Source organism: Motacilla alba, chromosome 2 (genome assembly GCF_015832195.1).
Source record: "Motacilla alba alba isolate MOTALB_02 chromosome 2, Motacilla_alba_V1.0_pri, whole genome shotgun sequence".
Taxonomy (NCBI): Eukaryota; Metazoa; Chordata; class Aves; order Passeriformes; family Motacillidae; genus Motacilla; species Motacilla alba.
In genome coordinates this window covers 12,544,133-12,556,782 of record NC_052017.1, presented here as the reverse complement: position 1 = coordinate 12,556,782, position 12,650 = coordinate 12,544,133, and positions in this window count along the sequence as shown.

The window sequence follows — 12,650 nt, the reverse complement described above, 5'->3', positions numbered from 1 at the left end:
AGTACTGCATTCACTGAAGCTGGCTCTAAGAGCAGGAGACATCAGATGATAGAAAATTCTGGGTTTATCTAGTGTGCAGTGGTCAACCAGGCTGGCAGAAAGTGCTAGTCTGGCATAACCTCTCTTACGATCTTGTTCAGTCTTTGGCTTAAGGCACAATCTATTTTAAAAACACAGTATTCCTGTAACTTTCCTCCCTAGATCCCAATTCTATTCAGTACACTTACATGGTTGAGAAAAAAGCCCAGAAAATGGCATTGTGGCCAATGTTTGTCTGTTATAACCAGAGAGGAATGTCTTGAACTTAATATGTTTGGTTTGGGCGATCTGTTTTTGTCCGCTATAACCAATTGTCCATTATAACCATGTCCATCCTAAGTGTAGTGTGCACTATATAATTTAACAGCAGTGGTTAGTACAGCAAAAGCCAACTGTTGAGGTTGGGTGGGAAACCTGAGATATTTGTTAACCAAATATGTCCTAAAATAATCTTAATTTTTTTGAGAAACTATCAATCTCTGCATTCTTGGCTAAGTGCTGTTGCTGAAATTTTAAAATGGTCTATTCATCCTTAAATATATGCTTCACCAAGAAAAGAAAAGGGTTTTTTTTTTTTTTATTCTTCCAAAATATCAGATGTTTTATACAGAACCTTGGCATCCTTGAGCTTGGGGAAAAAAGGTTAAAATAGGTGGGGAACAGATGCAATTAGTTTCTGTGGAGGACAGCAGAACCTTTAAAAATTGGAAATGTAAAAATACGTTATGCCTTATGAATACAGAACAAATACATAAGACTAAGCTTTCTCATAAAATAAATTTTATTGACATTTCAGGATCTCAGTAAAAGTTGCCACAGTTTAAAATTTTTAATTTATTAAGTCTTGTATAAAGGGCAGGGAATGGAATAGGGATTCATTAACAAAACAGTGTATTGTACCCTTTTAAATGCCAATGATCTTTTAAAAATGGAAATCAGCTTGGCTTGAGCTAAGTCTAAATAAACATATCCTTGCTTTTGCTACATGAGAAAGAAATGAAATTTGTTAGAAGTAGGTTTTTGGGTACAGAATTGGATTTTTTTCTGTAAAGCAAAGCATTTCAATTTTATGTACCAGCATATTTTCATTAAAATCAAAACCAGAGAAATAGCATGCTGGACTTGTACACCATTAATAAACCCAGCAGGTGATGCAGTCAGTCTTGCAGCCAGCAGTTCACAGGCTGGGGAACTTCCCTAAGGGGTGGGGGCAGAAGGCTCTCATGCCAGTGGAGACAGTGCCCCTGTCCCTACCTTCCAAGAAATATGCTGTGGAGATATGATTTCTTTTTTTATTCCTTATTACTGTAGTCCCACTTTGCACATGAGACAACTATGGTTTTACTAAGGATTCCCCCAACTTATTTATAAGAGCTTAAGTCATTGTTTCCTTCTTCTTGACTCTCTCCTGGCATTCTGAGAACCTCAGTTCCCTGGAGTCCACCAAAGGTCCTTGTTGGACTCCATGGTCTGTGAATGGCCTGGAGAGGTGTCATTTGGAGAGCATCATGGATGTGTCCCCAGCTGAGGGAGCAGGAATAACACGGGGCTGATGGAAAGAGCAACTTGCACAAACTCAATTTTTGAGACATATGCAGGCATCTGCATGTACCAAGCAATTGAGGAACAGAAGAGCAAGCCTCAGGCACAATCCTTGATTGGGTGGTAGCCTGTCAATTTGGCAGCGAAGAACTGTGGATACCCTCTAAGAGAGCTCTGCTGTTCACTAACCAATCCTTATGTAAACACTTCCTGAGAGCTCCCTTCTCCCAAACTGAGACAAAAATTAGTGTCATTTCTAGTCCCCCAGTAAGCTGCACATAGCACTTTTCATTTATTTAGTTTTTTTGCCCTTACTTGTGCTGGTAAGGTAAAGTGGATTATGGGCAGTTTAGTACTGAAGACTGATGTTTTTGGTTTGGTTTTTTTTTTTTTCAGTCTCTGCTGTGAATGGAACAAGACTCCTCTTCTTGCTGCAAAAATGCAGTTTCTTGATGAGAGGTATTATGCAAGTTACTGTAATTACTTTGCCAGAGCACCCTAGGGAGCCCTTCTGAACCACAGCTCTTCTGTTCTTTCAGGCAGGATAAAGTCAGACTTGCTCAGCAGTGAAAGTAAAGCTTTAGAACTGTGAGTTCTACCCCCATCCTGACTAAAACAACAAAAAACCTCACTGCAGTAAGCTCCAGCCTGTCTCAGTCCACCCAGAAATAAACTAACTCATCTACTGAAAGTTTATGACAAATGAGATGCAAACAGTTCCACTTTGGCCTTTAGGGCTGAGGAGAAGTAAAGGCCTGTCTTTGTCCAGTGATAAATGAGATGCTTATTCCAACATTTTGCTCTGCCAGTGAATTATAGTTGGAACTGTTGGGAAAGGAAAAATTGTGGTTGGAAAAAGGAGTGTATTATGTGTGAGTGACACAATGTTTGTGCATGTATGTGGGTGTTCTGAGCAGATCCTTATGATGCATAAAAGAATAAGGATGAAGAATGCTTAAGTGTTGCCAAGTTGCCAAGTGTTTATCTTTTCAGATATATAGTAGTATCGACAGTGCTTCTTACTGGATGGCTCTTAGAGTAAGGAGAGAGAAGGAAATGAAGTTGATAGAATCCTAACAAAATAATATGAATTTTCTTAGAATTAGAAAGTAGTATAAAAAAAGCCAATACAGAGAATTTGTTCTAGGTCATGACATGAGAGAGAATCTTGCAATTGCAAAATTGTACAAGCTTGGAATTAAATCTTCATCTGAGGTTAACCTATTCAGGCAGGTTGGCTCTGTATCTAAAGCCATCAGCATACCTTCAAGTTTTTGTGGTGCTGCTTTGTCAGAATTTCAATGCTTTGGCAGCCCTGAGGCTTGTTTTGCCACCTATCTTCTGTCCTTTGGTGTCTGTCTGGCAGGACCATTCAGTTTACTACACGGGTTTACCTTCCTGCATCAGAGTTTCGGGTAATTTCTTCTTTCTCCTTGTTGAGAGAGATGATTTTGCAACTCTGAAGATCTGCATAGCCTTATGTCCATCCAACCAAGATGAAACAACTGGATTTCCCACTGCAGAATACAAACCAGCTAAGTCCACGTGGCTGTTCTGGATCTCTGGATTTTGTCTGCTGTTTTAGGTCTTTTTGTAGACCCCAGAGTGTCTCTCCCTCATTAAGAACAGCACTTGCAAACCTAATAATTTGGCTAAGCTGCCTTTATATGGCCTACCAGATAGGGAGCATACTCCTAGTTCAGTGTTCTCTGTCACTTCACATGAGACCCCTCTTGGGCTCTCCTGACACAAGCTGTCAGTTTGTCAAAAAATAATTGTCCCACTCTCCTGAATTTGGGAACTTGGGTATGGTGAGCCTTCACATCCTCGCAGGAAGACTTCTGATTATTCAAGGGTGGTGAGTGGGACAAATTTTAAACTTTGTATGACTAATATCCAGTGAATCCTTTATGAAGCGAGCACCTGTGATGCCTTCTCCCCTTGGTATCCCCTTGGCTCTTGCAGTAGGTGTGTATATGCACATAGGCACAGGCAGCAGTATGAAAACTTCTGCTTGCTGTATTCCATAACACTGTACAGATGGTCTTCTGGATTACAAAGGAAATGCCTCTGGCAAGCTGTGTTCTTCACTGTGATTGATGCTATGAGGTATAAGCTTAGAGGTTCTGCAAAATATCTTCTTTTCTCATCTCTCTCTTTTTTTTTTTCTTTTTCTTTGTCTGCTAATAGAATGGTGTAGCAGAGTATACTTCTAAACAATTACAAAATATTTGTAAACTTTTTTAGATACCGATGATGTCTGCAATTTGTAATGACTTCTTTATCAGTGACTTGAAAGAGACATCCTAAGAGCATTCAACATTTTACATTCAGGAATTATTGACTAGTGGTTATTTAATAGTAAAACAACAATATGAAATCCTCTGCTTCTATCTTCTCCATCTCACCTCCTAACTAGCAAAACATATCTTCTCCCAGTTTATTCTTTCTTCAAAACAGATTTGTAGTGAGGTATCTCACTACAAATATAGTAGTGAGGTATGTCCTCTGAGCTAGACAGAAAAAGCTTCCTACTTCATATTTGAGACTTGCCTTCATATACTTCATATTTATTTTACTTGACATTTTCATCACTTTCCAAAATGTCAGACAGAACATTCCTTATCCTTTTCTTCATAAAGATTTTCAATTTTGAATGATAAATTGGTTGTCATTCAACTCGAAGCAATATCTAAAACCCTCACTGCAGTAAACATAGGAAGGGTCAAAATAATCAGGTTACGTTAGTTTTAGAGTTCAGTTTTAGTGTAAAGCTTTCACCTTTAGACTGGAAGAAAAAAAAGCTGTTTTTTTTCCTTATATAAAATTGAAAAGAAATGTACTCACACAACAAATGAATTTAGTGGATTTTTTAGATCTCTGTATGCCAAATTATCTGATTCCCTAAATGTCATATTAGTAGTTAATGGTTGCCAGTTGAGACCATGAGCCTGGAATAGGGTAATTGACAATTATGTTCATGAGTTTTATGAAGAGCCTATAACTTCACTAATTAGGCATGTTCTTGCAAAGGAAGATCTGAGAAGTGGGTGTAGAAATTTAAGTAGGTTTTTCTCTGCCTACTCCATCTCTGCTCGCACTGAACTGGGTGAAGATTTTTAAGTGAGTATGAATGAGATATTTGTAAGAATGTCCAGCTTTATAAACCCCATCTTGCACTTTTTTACTATCATTTGAATGATGCTACAGACCTGGCATTAGTAGAACTGCAGGCAAATATGAGGCACAGGGTAGAAAATATTATTTTTGAAATTACCGGTGGCAAAATTCTTTTTTATTCTACTCTTAGCCAAGTAATCAAAATTCCGTGCATTCTTGCCAGGTGAACTCTTAAGTCAAGGACTTATTTGGGAATAGGAAAGACTGGAGATTTTTTTCGTATTAATCTTTTATTTCAGAGATGGTTAAATGGACTGATTTTTATAACTGATCAAAGACCTGTTTTTTCTTCCATTGAAGGTAATGGCTCTGCTCCTATTGATTTCTTAGAATGCTGGATATTTCCAAATTAATTCTGTGCTAAAATAGGGCAATCTGTTTTTTCATATAAAGTGAGATTTGTGGTCAGGTCTAGCTCGGTATATGTTGTTGAAGACTATGCAGGGCTACAGCAATCGATGCAAAATAATAAAAAATTAAAAGGGAGAAGCATTCTGTCAATAGCACTCCTGTAACAAAGGGAATACTTGTTTTATATTGATTAGGTCCTGTTAAATAATGCATCATGGCTTCACAACCATGTAGGCTCTTGCAGGGTTGTTTATTGCAAGCAGTGGCAGTACAGAAATGCTCTTAGTGAGCAAGAAAATCAATACTGTATCTGTAAACACACTTGCAAATATAATAATCCCACAGCTCACCTTCCAATCTGCAGCTCCCCATTAAACCAGAATAGTGTGAAATAAGACTGGATCTTAAATTCTGTATTTCTATTTCTGTACCTCTCTGGACAGCTGAGGTGCTTCAATTAGAACCTGATCCATAAGGAACTTGTTTGGTATAATTCTACTCGATTGTCAAGGGTATAGGAGTAGAAATCAGCTAATCCACTTTCCGCATGTTAGAATTTCATATAAGGACATATTTTTGGCAGCTTTCATTTATTCATACACCAAAAGGTTCTGAGAACATTTTCTTTATAAATCTACCAAACAATCCCAGTTAAAAATAGGGCATTTCCACTGTAGTTTATCTACCCTCTCCATGGAGTTAGCTACTCAACTCATAGAGTTAGGGTCCCAAAACAGTGATATCTCTCTGTAAATCTTCAAAAGAGATTCTTCAGCACGGCTAAGGAAGATGCCCCTAATCTTTGGAAGGGTGGTGTGAGGGACAAATGACTGAAGGTAAAGGGAGTGGGGGAACCAGCGAAGTGCACACATTCCATTCACATCATGCATGTCATGTCATTGGGCTAACATAGCTCTGGTCAGGCCCACTGTAGGTCTGGCCCTTCCCACTGCAGATTAAGCTAAGGGCAGTACTGCAAAAGAACTGAGTCAAGATGAACTTTCTGTTTAGGGAGTGGTTGTACATTTATTTACCATTCATCCAATTCTGAGATCCTTTCAAGTATCACAGTCCAATCCTCCTGAGCCAAACTCCCAGAATTTAGGAGAGCCGTGGTGCTTTTCCCATCATGACACTGGTTACCTTGAATAGTGTATGACTGGTCCAGGAAATAACACAAAGAATATTCTGGTATTTCTTTGTGCATATTAAATGCCAGACAAAATAAGATTTACTTCTGACAGTGAGCACTCACAATTCCCCCTAATATTACCAGAAACAGAGTAACATTTGCAGCACTGGACAGTTTTAAGTAATGATAAACAATAAAAAATATACTGCTATATATAGCACATCATTTTGGACAAAATGCATTAGAGTGAATTTTGGTTTCTTTTCATAGACTGGTTCTGTGAGATTGTAACTGCAGAACTTTAGGTTATGATTATTCTTGTATGATACCTTATCTGGACAAAGAATGGGATTTATCTAAATGGATTTTAGGCACCTAAAAGTGCCTATAAAGTGCCTCAGGTGCTTAGCTGATAGTCTGTATTTCTCTTGTAGTTGATGGAGATATACAGTCTTGTCCATGAGACAGAGACAATGATGTAATAAGGTAGAATAACAAAAGTTATTCATTTATTTGCACCTGACATTTTTCCACTGCCTCTATAGGGAGCCTTGACAGCTAACCTATACCAGGTGACACATTTTACAACATTAGGCTAACTGAGGGAATCCTATTACATGAAAAATAATGACCAGAAAAGGTGTGAGGAGAGCTGGAGATGGGGGATTTCAAGTTAAAAATAGATTCTATGCAATAATTACTAACAGTTGGAGACACAAACTAGAACTGAACAGTGCTGGTTCATTGGTGTCATTTTGAATTATTCCAAAAAGGAAAGATTATTTTTGAGGTTAACTCTTAGTTCAGAGCCAAACTTCAGTCAGAGAGTTCCAACTCATTTTGCAATGACTCTAAAAGTATTGCTTCAGAGGAAACTGCCTGGCCATTTAATAGACAATACTTCACAGAAAACTGTTGAGTGGGAACTGGAGTCCTCAATACTTTAGTGAGGTCCATTATTTTTCAATACCTATGTAAAGGTTTATTGGAAGTCACTGATATTGTTCCTTAATTTCTAATGGGCTCCATGTGACAGACATAAAAATATTAGGGAAACAGGGTGAATTTTCCAGTTCTGAGATGTGTCCTAAATCTCTTTTGGACTAGGTATGCTGGGAAGATCTGGCCCTGAGCCTGGTGGAACAGTCTGGAATAACATCTCAGTGGCCCTAAGCCATGGACAGAGCAAGGGAATGACATCCATCTTCTGACCACATAGATATGCTCTATATTTTCCTCTCTCTCTTAGGAATTTTTCCAGATGGAGTCACTGATATTTAAATTGGGTAACCAGCAGACCATGGCTGAGGGAGGAGGCAGTTTGAAACCTTTTCTACAGCACTTTCATGAACACATTTTTTACTTTAAAGGTTTCTAAGAAGGTATCTTCCTTTAAACTCATTAATATCCTTAATAACCACGGTGCACTTTGCTGTCATGACCAGACCTGTTCATGTTCCTGAGGGAGTTTGTTTAACTTTAGTTTGGCTATATCACGTGCAGAATACAGAGAAGCTTTGAAACATGGGTAAAGTCTGGAACTGCAATATCACTGATATGATGTGCATACAAGACATCCTGCTTGGGAGAAAAAATATCTTCCTAGGAATAGTTTTAGCCTACCTCTGTTGTGAAAACTATGAATAATAAGGGCCAGATTTCACCCAGCTCAGGGCTGTACTCTTATCCAGGCCATCCAAAAGGCAAATGGAGTGAGCTGAGAGAGGGACAACGTCTAGTACTGAATACATACCTCCTCTGAAGTTATTTTGTCATAACACAACTTGTAGGTATGTATATAGTTCAGTACATAACTTTCAGGGAATTCTGCAACTAGTAAATGTACAACTGAAAAATGTTTTAATGTCTTTTTAATAATACCTTTAGATAAACCTCACTGTGAGTGATATGTTTACAAAAGTCGATCAATTTTGAGGTTTCATATTGCTAAACAACCGACATTAAAGTATCAGTTACTGGTATGGTTTACTGCAAATCATTGAGCTGATCCCTTGCCTTGGTCCTGCAGCAAAAGACCTTTTTGATAGCTCTTTAAAAAAAACCTAATTGTGGGATTTCATCTAAGAGAAAGAAAATAAGGTCTTTCATTAAAGCATTGTATAAGAGAAGTGTGTATTGCACATTTATTTCTCAACTCATGGGTGCAAAAATGAAATGAATTATTCATTTCCAACACAGCCTTCAAATCAAAACATTTCAGCATTCCTTACTGACTAACATCAGTGGATCGTGTGAACCAGAACGCTATGTTACAATAACCTCATGATTTTTAGGCAGAAGGTTCCTTGAATAATATTTCAGTCTCTGCTTTTCCCTGGAAACTTCCTTACTTTCAGCAATCCTCCTCTACTTGCCAGCAATGACCTAACTCTAAAATTATTTGCTGCATTTGAACAGTGAACAAAATTAACTCTTAAGAAAATTGGTGGCCTATACAATCAGCAAAGAGTGAAATGGGTTTCAATCAGATGTCCCAACCAGTGCACTAGCAGGGCTTAAGGTCTTTGGGAAGTCTCCCTGGGCAGTGGAAAAGCAACATTTTGTCCAGAGAAGCCACCTTAGCCACGTATTACTGGTATAATGTCAAGTTAATGGATTCCTTTTCATATATTTCAAGAAATGACAGAACTGTGCTTTGTCATTTATTTGCAAGTCTAAATTTTCAGGGTGGAAATTGGTCTTAAGCATATATAGAACAATGTGATTCTTAGAGAAAGAAGCTTTAACATAAAATACAGTAATTTTTAAATGTCCCTGCTATATACACTTACCTAAGTGGTTTTATTTCTGTTAGTACTAGGAAAATAGATCATTTCAGAGGAAAGGAAAGAAAGGAATTTCTTGCTGTAGTTTGCAGGGCACATTTCTTAGGCTTGAGAACTGCTCAGACATTCAGTCAACATCATCCTCTGAAGCTCTCAGGTTTTGGCAGGTACATTTATCCATGGAACAATACACAAAAAGAAACCCTGATGGCTTGGAAGGGGTCGGTGGAGGTCTGAAGGTTAACTTAAGCCAAAGATCCTGAGGGAAATTATTCTTAATGAAAACTGACACATGCATGCCCTGACAGCTTTAGAAAAAACAAACATATATTTCATCTGAATCTCAAATATTTTGGCTCTGCAACAAACCCTGAACAAATTTTGCACTGAATAGAGTTAACTGCCAAGGAAAAATTAATTCACACACTTTTTATTCCTACTGCTCTGGTACCCAGTGGAACTGCATTACATTTATCTGACCCCGTGCAATACCTTTCTTTCAAAACCATTACATTTAATAAATTTTCATAAGGAACCATTTGGAGAATTGCCCAGTCATTGTCTAAAACGAAGTAAGAGCAGAACTTTTAATACAACATGTGCATATAGTACCCCCACATTGTGTATGAACGTGAAAGTAAACATGCTTTAGAAGCAGTAAAAGCTGTGTCTACTTAATGAGCTCCAAATGGCATTTCTTGCTGTCATGGCTTAACCCCATTCAGCAGCTAAGTCCCACCCAACTGCTCGCTCACTCCCCACGCTGTCGTGAGGGAGAGAATTGGAAGAGTAAAAATGAGAAAAATTGTGGGTTAAGATAGAGACAGGTTAACTGGTAAATCTGTGCACACAAGCAAAGTAAACTAAGGAATTCATTTACTACTTCCCCATGGGCAGGCAGGTGTTCAGCCATCTCCAGGGAATCGGGGCTCAATCATGTGTAACAGTGACTCGGGAAGACAAGTGCCATCACTCAAAACATCCCTCCCTTCCCTTTTCTTCCCTCAGATTTACTGCTGAGCAGGAGAACAGGATGCTGTATGGTTTGGGCTATCCCTTTAGTCAGTTGGGGACAGCTGTCCCAGCTGTGTCCTGTCCCAGCTGCCTTCAGGCCGGTGGGGTCTGGTGAGAAGAAGAGAAGGCCTTGATGTTGTGTAAGCACTTCTTCAGCAGGAACTAAACCATCCCTTGTTATGGACACCATTTTGGTCAAAAATACAGAACATAGATCCATACTGTGAAGAAAACTTACTCAATTCCAGTCAAAACCAGTGCATTCGGTACCATTTACTCCACACCATTTACATCATGCTCAGGTCTGACACTATCCAATACATCAACTTTAGCCATCATCTTCCTTTCCGTCTTCTGGTGCAGAACACAGATATAATTAATTCCCTTAGTCGATGGACCACCCCTGTGAAATGTCTGTGAAATATCTGTAAAATGTCCATTGAGTTCATTTAGTCCACGACTTTGGGCTCCATTTCTAATGGTGATCAGTTAGGACAGGGGAGGTGGTGTGTGACGTGGCGTTACTGGGCACCAAAGGCAATTTGAATTGAGTCACTACTGTATTTGCACTGCTTCTTGTAAGGCTTCTCCTCCATTTGTTCATGCAATTCCTGCCAGAGTGAGTCCTAAACATGCAACTCAAATCCCAGGTTGCAGCGATTTAAAGATACTTCTCTTATAATTTCTACCCTTCATTCTTTTGGAGGTGACCACAGGGTTTAACACTGGAATGAACCCTTCCCTTCAGGGGTACACCAGCTGTGGCACAGACAGCCACCGTCACAGACATTTTGAGATATACTTAATGTGGACTGAGCCATGGCCACCAGTGCTTTGGGGTGTCCTGCTTCTGCATGGACTCAAACACAGGCCACAGTCCCTTTGGCTGCAGTTCTGGTCTGTCCAGTGCAGCAGGACAGAAAAAGGGGTGATCCCCATGTGCCAGCCCAGACACATGGCCATTGCTGTCATCAAAATGTTCCCAGCACAGTAGAGTAAGATGATAAGCAGTACAACAAACACTACAGCAAGCAGTGAGAACAGAAAGCAGCCACTAAAATGTATTAGGTTCTATTACACACTAGGGCAAGTAAGCCACATGGCAAGCACAGAAGCTTCTCAATTCAAGGCTAAACAGCAATAACAGCTATAAATTCAACTCACCATATTCCAGTCAAATCTCTCATTATCTTGAATCTTTCTAGCCTCACACTGGGTGCCAGAGGACTATTGAGGGTTAACATCAGCTGACAAATAAGCACCACACAACTGCTCACTCAGTTTCTCCAGTGCATTGGGGAGTTAATCAGAAGAATAAAAGTGAGAAAACTTGTGGATTGACATAAAGACAGTTTAATTGGTAAAGCAAAACCTGTGAATGCAACAAAAGCAAGGAACATATTCCCTTCTTCCCATTGGCAGGCAGGTTTAGACATCAGCAGGAAAATGGGGCTCCCATCATGTGCAATGGTGACCTAAAAAGACAAACCAAGCTATGCCCCTCTTCCTTCTTCTTCCTCCAGATGCTACTGCTGAGCAGGATGACATATGATGTGGGATACCCCTTTGGTGAGTTGGGGTCAGCTTTCCCACCTGTGTCCCCTCTCAGCTGCTTGTGTACCCCCAGCCTCACAGGTGGGGTGTGGTGAGAGACCAAAGGTCCTGGTTTTGTATAACTCATTAGTAGTGTAGCTCATGCTCATCGTGCAGCTCAGTAGTAACCAAAACATCCCTGTGTTGTCAACAGTGTTTTCAGCACATAGACCCATACTCACTGCTGCGAAGAAAATTTACTCTATCCCACATAAATTTATCCTACTCATATTCCAATTTGAGCGTCTGCATTTGCAGTCAAATTTCCCAATGAAGTTGATTTGCTTTATACATGTATAAAACAAGAATGGTAAATGTAAGTAACTACAGGTGCATATATATATTAAAGTATGGTGTCCTCCACAGCAGAACTATTTACTGTAACAAGAGGAACAACATGGAGTTTTAGAGATACTATACAAAGAGTTTTTGGATGTATGCTCTCACTGAACATGAATTGGTATTGTTCTTACAAGTTTCTAAATGAGAAGTCTGTGTCTCCTATAACTAAGGTGAGTCTTTATTATAAAAACAGATAAGCTAAGACAGGAAGGAGCTTGAGAAAGGTATATATGTCTTTCAGTAGGTAGCTATGACAGAAATGACTCACTAATTAAAAGAGGTTGAGTGCTTCAGGGATGTTACAGTTCAGCCCAGACCTTAAGAGATCAGATAGTCTTACGAGATACCTATCATATTGCTCAATATGCCACTACAGACTTCAGACACATTAAGCAAACATGTTACTGATTCAAGCCAGTGGCAGTCAGAAGGCACATTTTCATAGAGAAGGCAAGAACTGTTAAGTGTGATGTCTGATAGGAGTTACATGGATTTGTACCAGTTGAGATTCTGCTTGTAATCAGCATGATGTTGGTGACTGACAATGGCATCTTAAATGGCTGACAGCTGCACAGTGTTTGCTCAGCCAGCCTGGGTCAAAAGACATCTCTGTTAGTGTTTGCATTACAAGCATGCCCAGAGACCTATTCCAATATCAGGAATCCATTTTG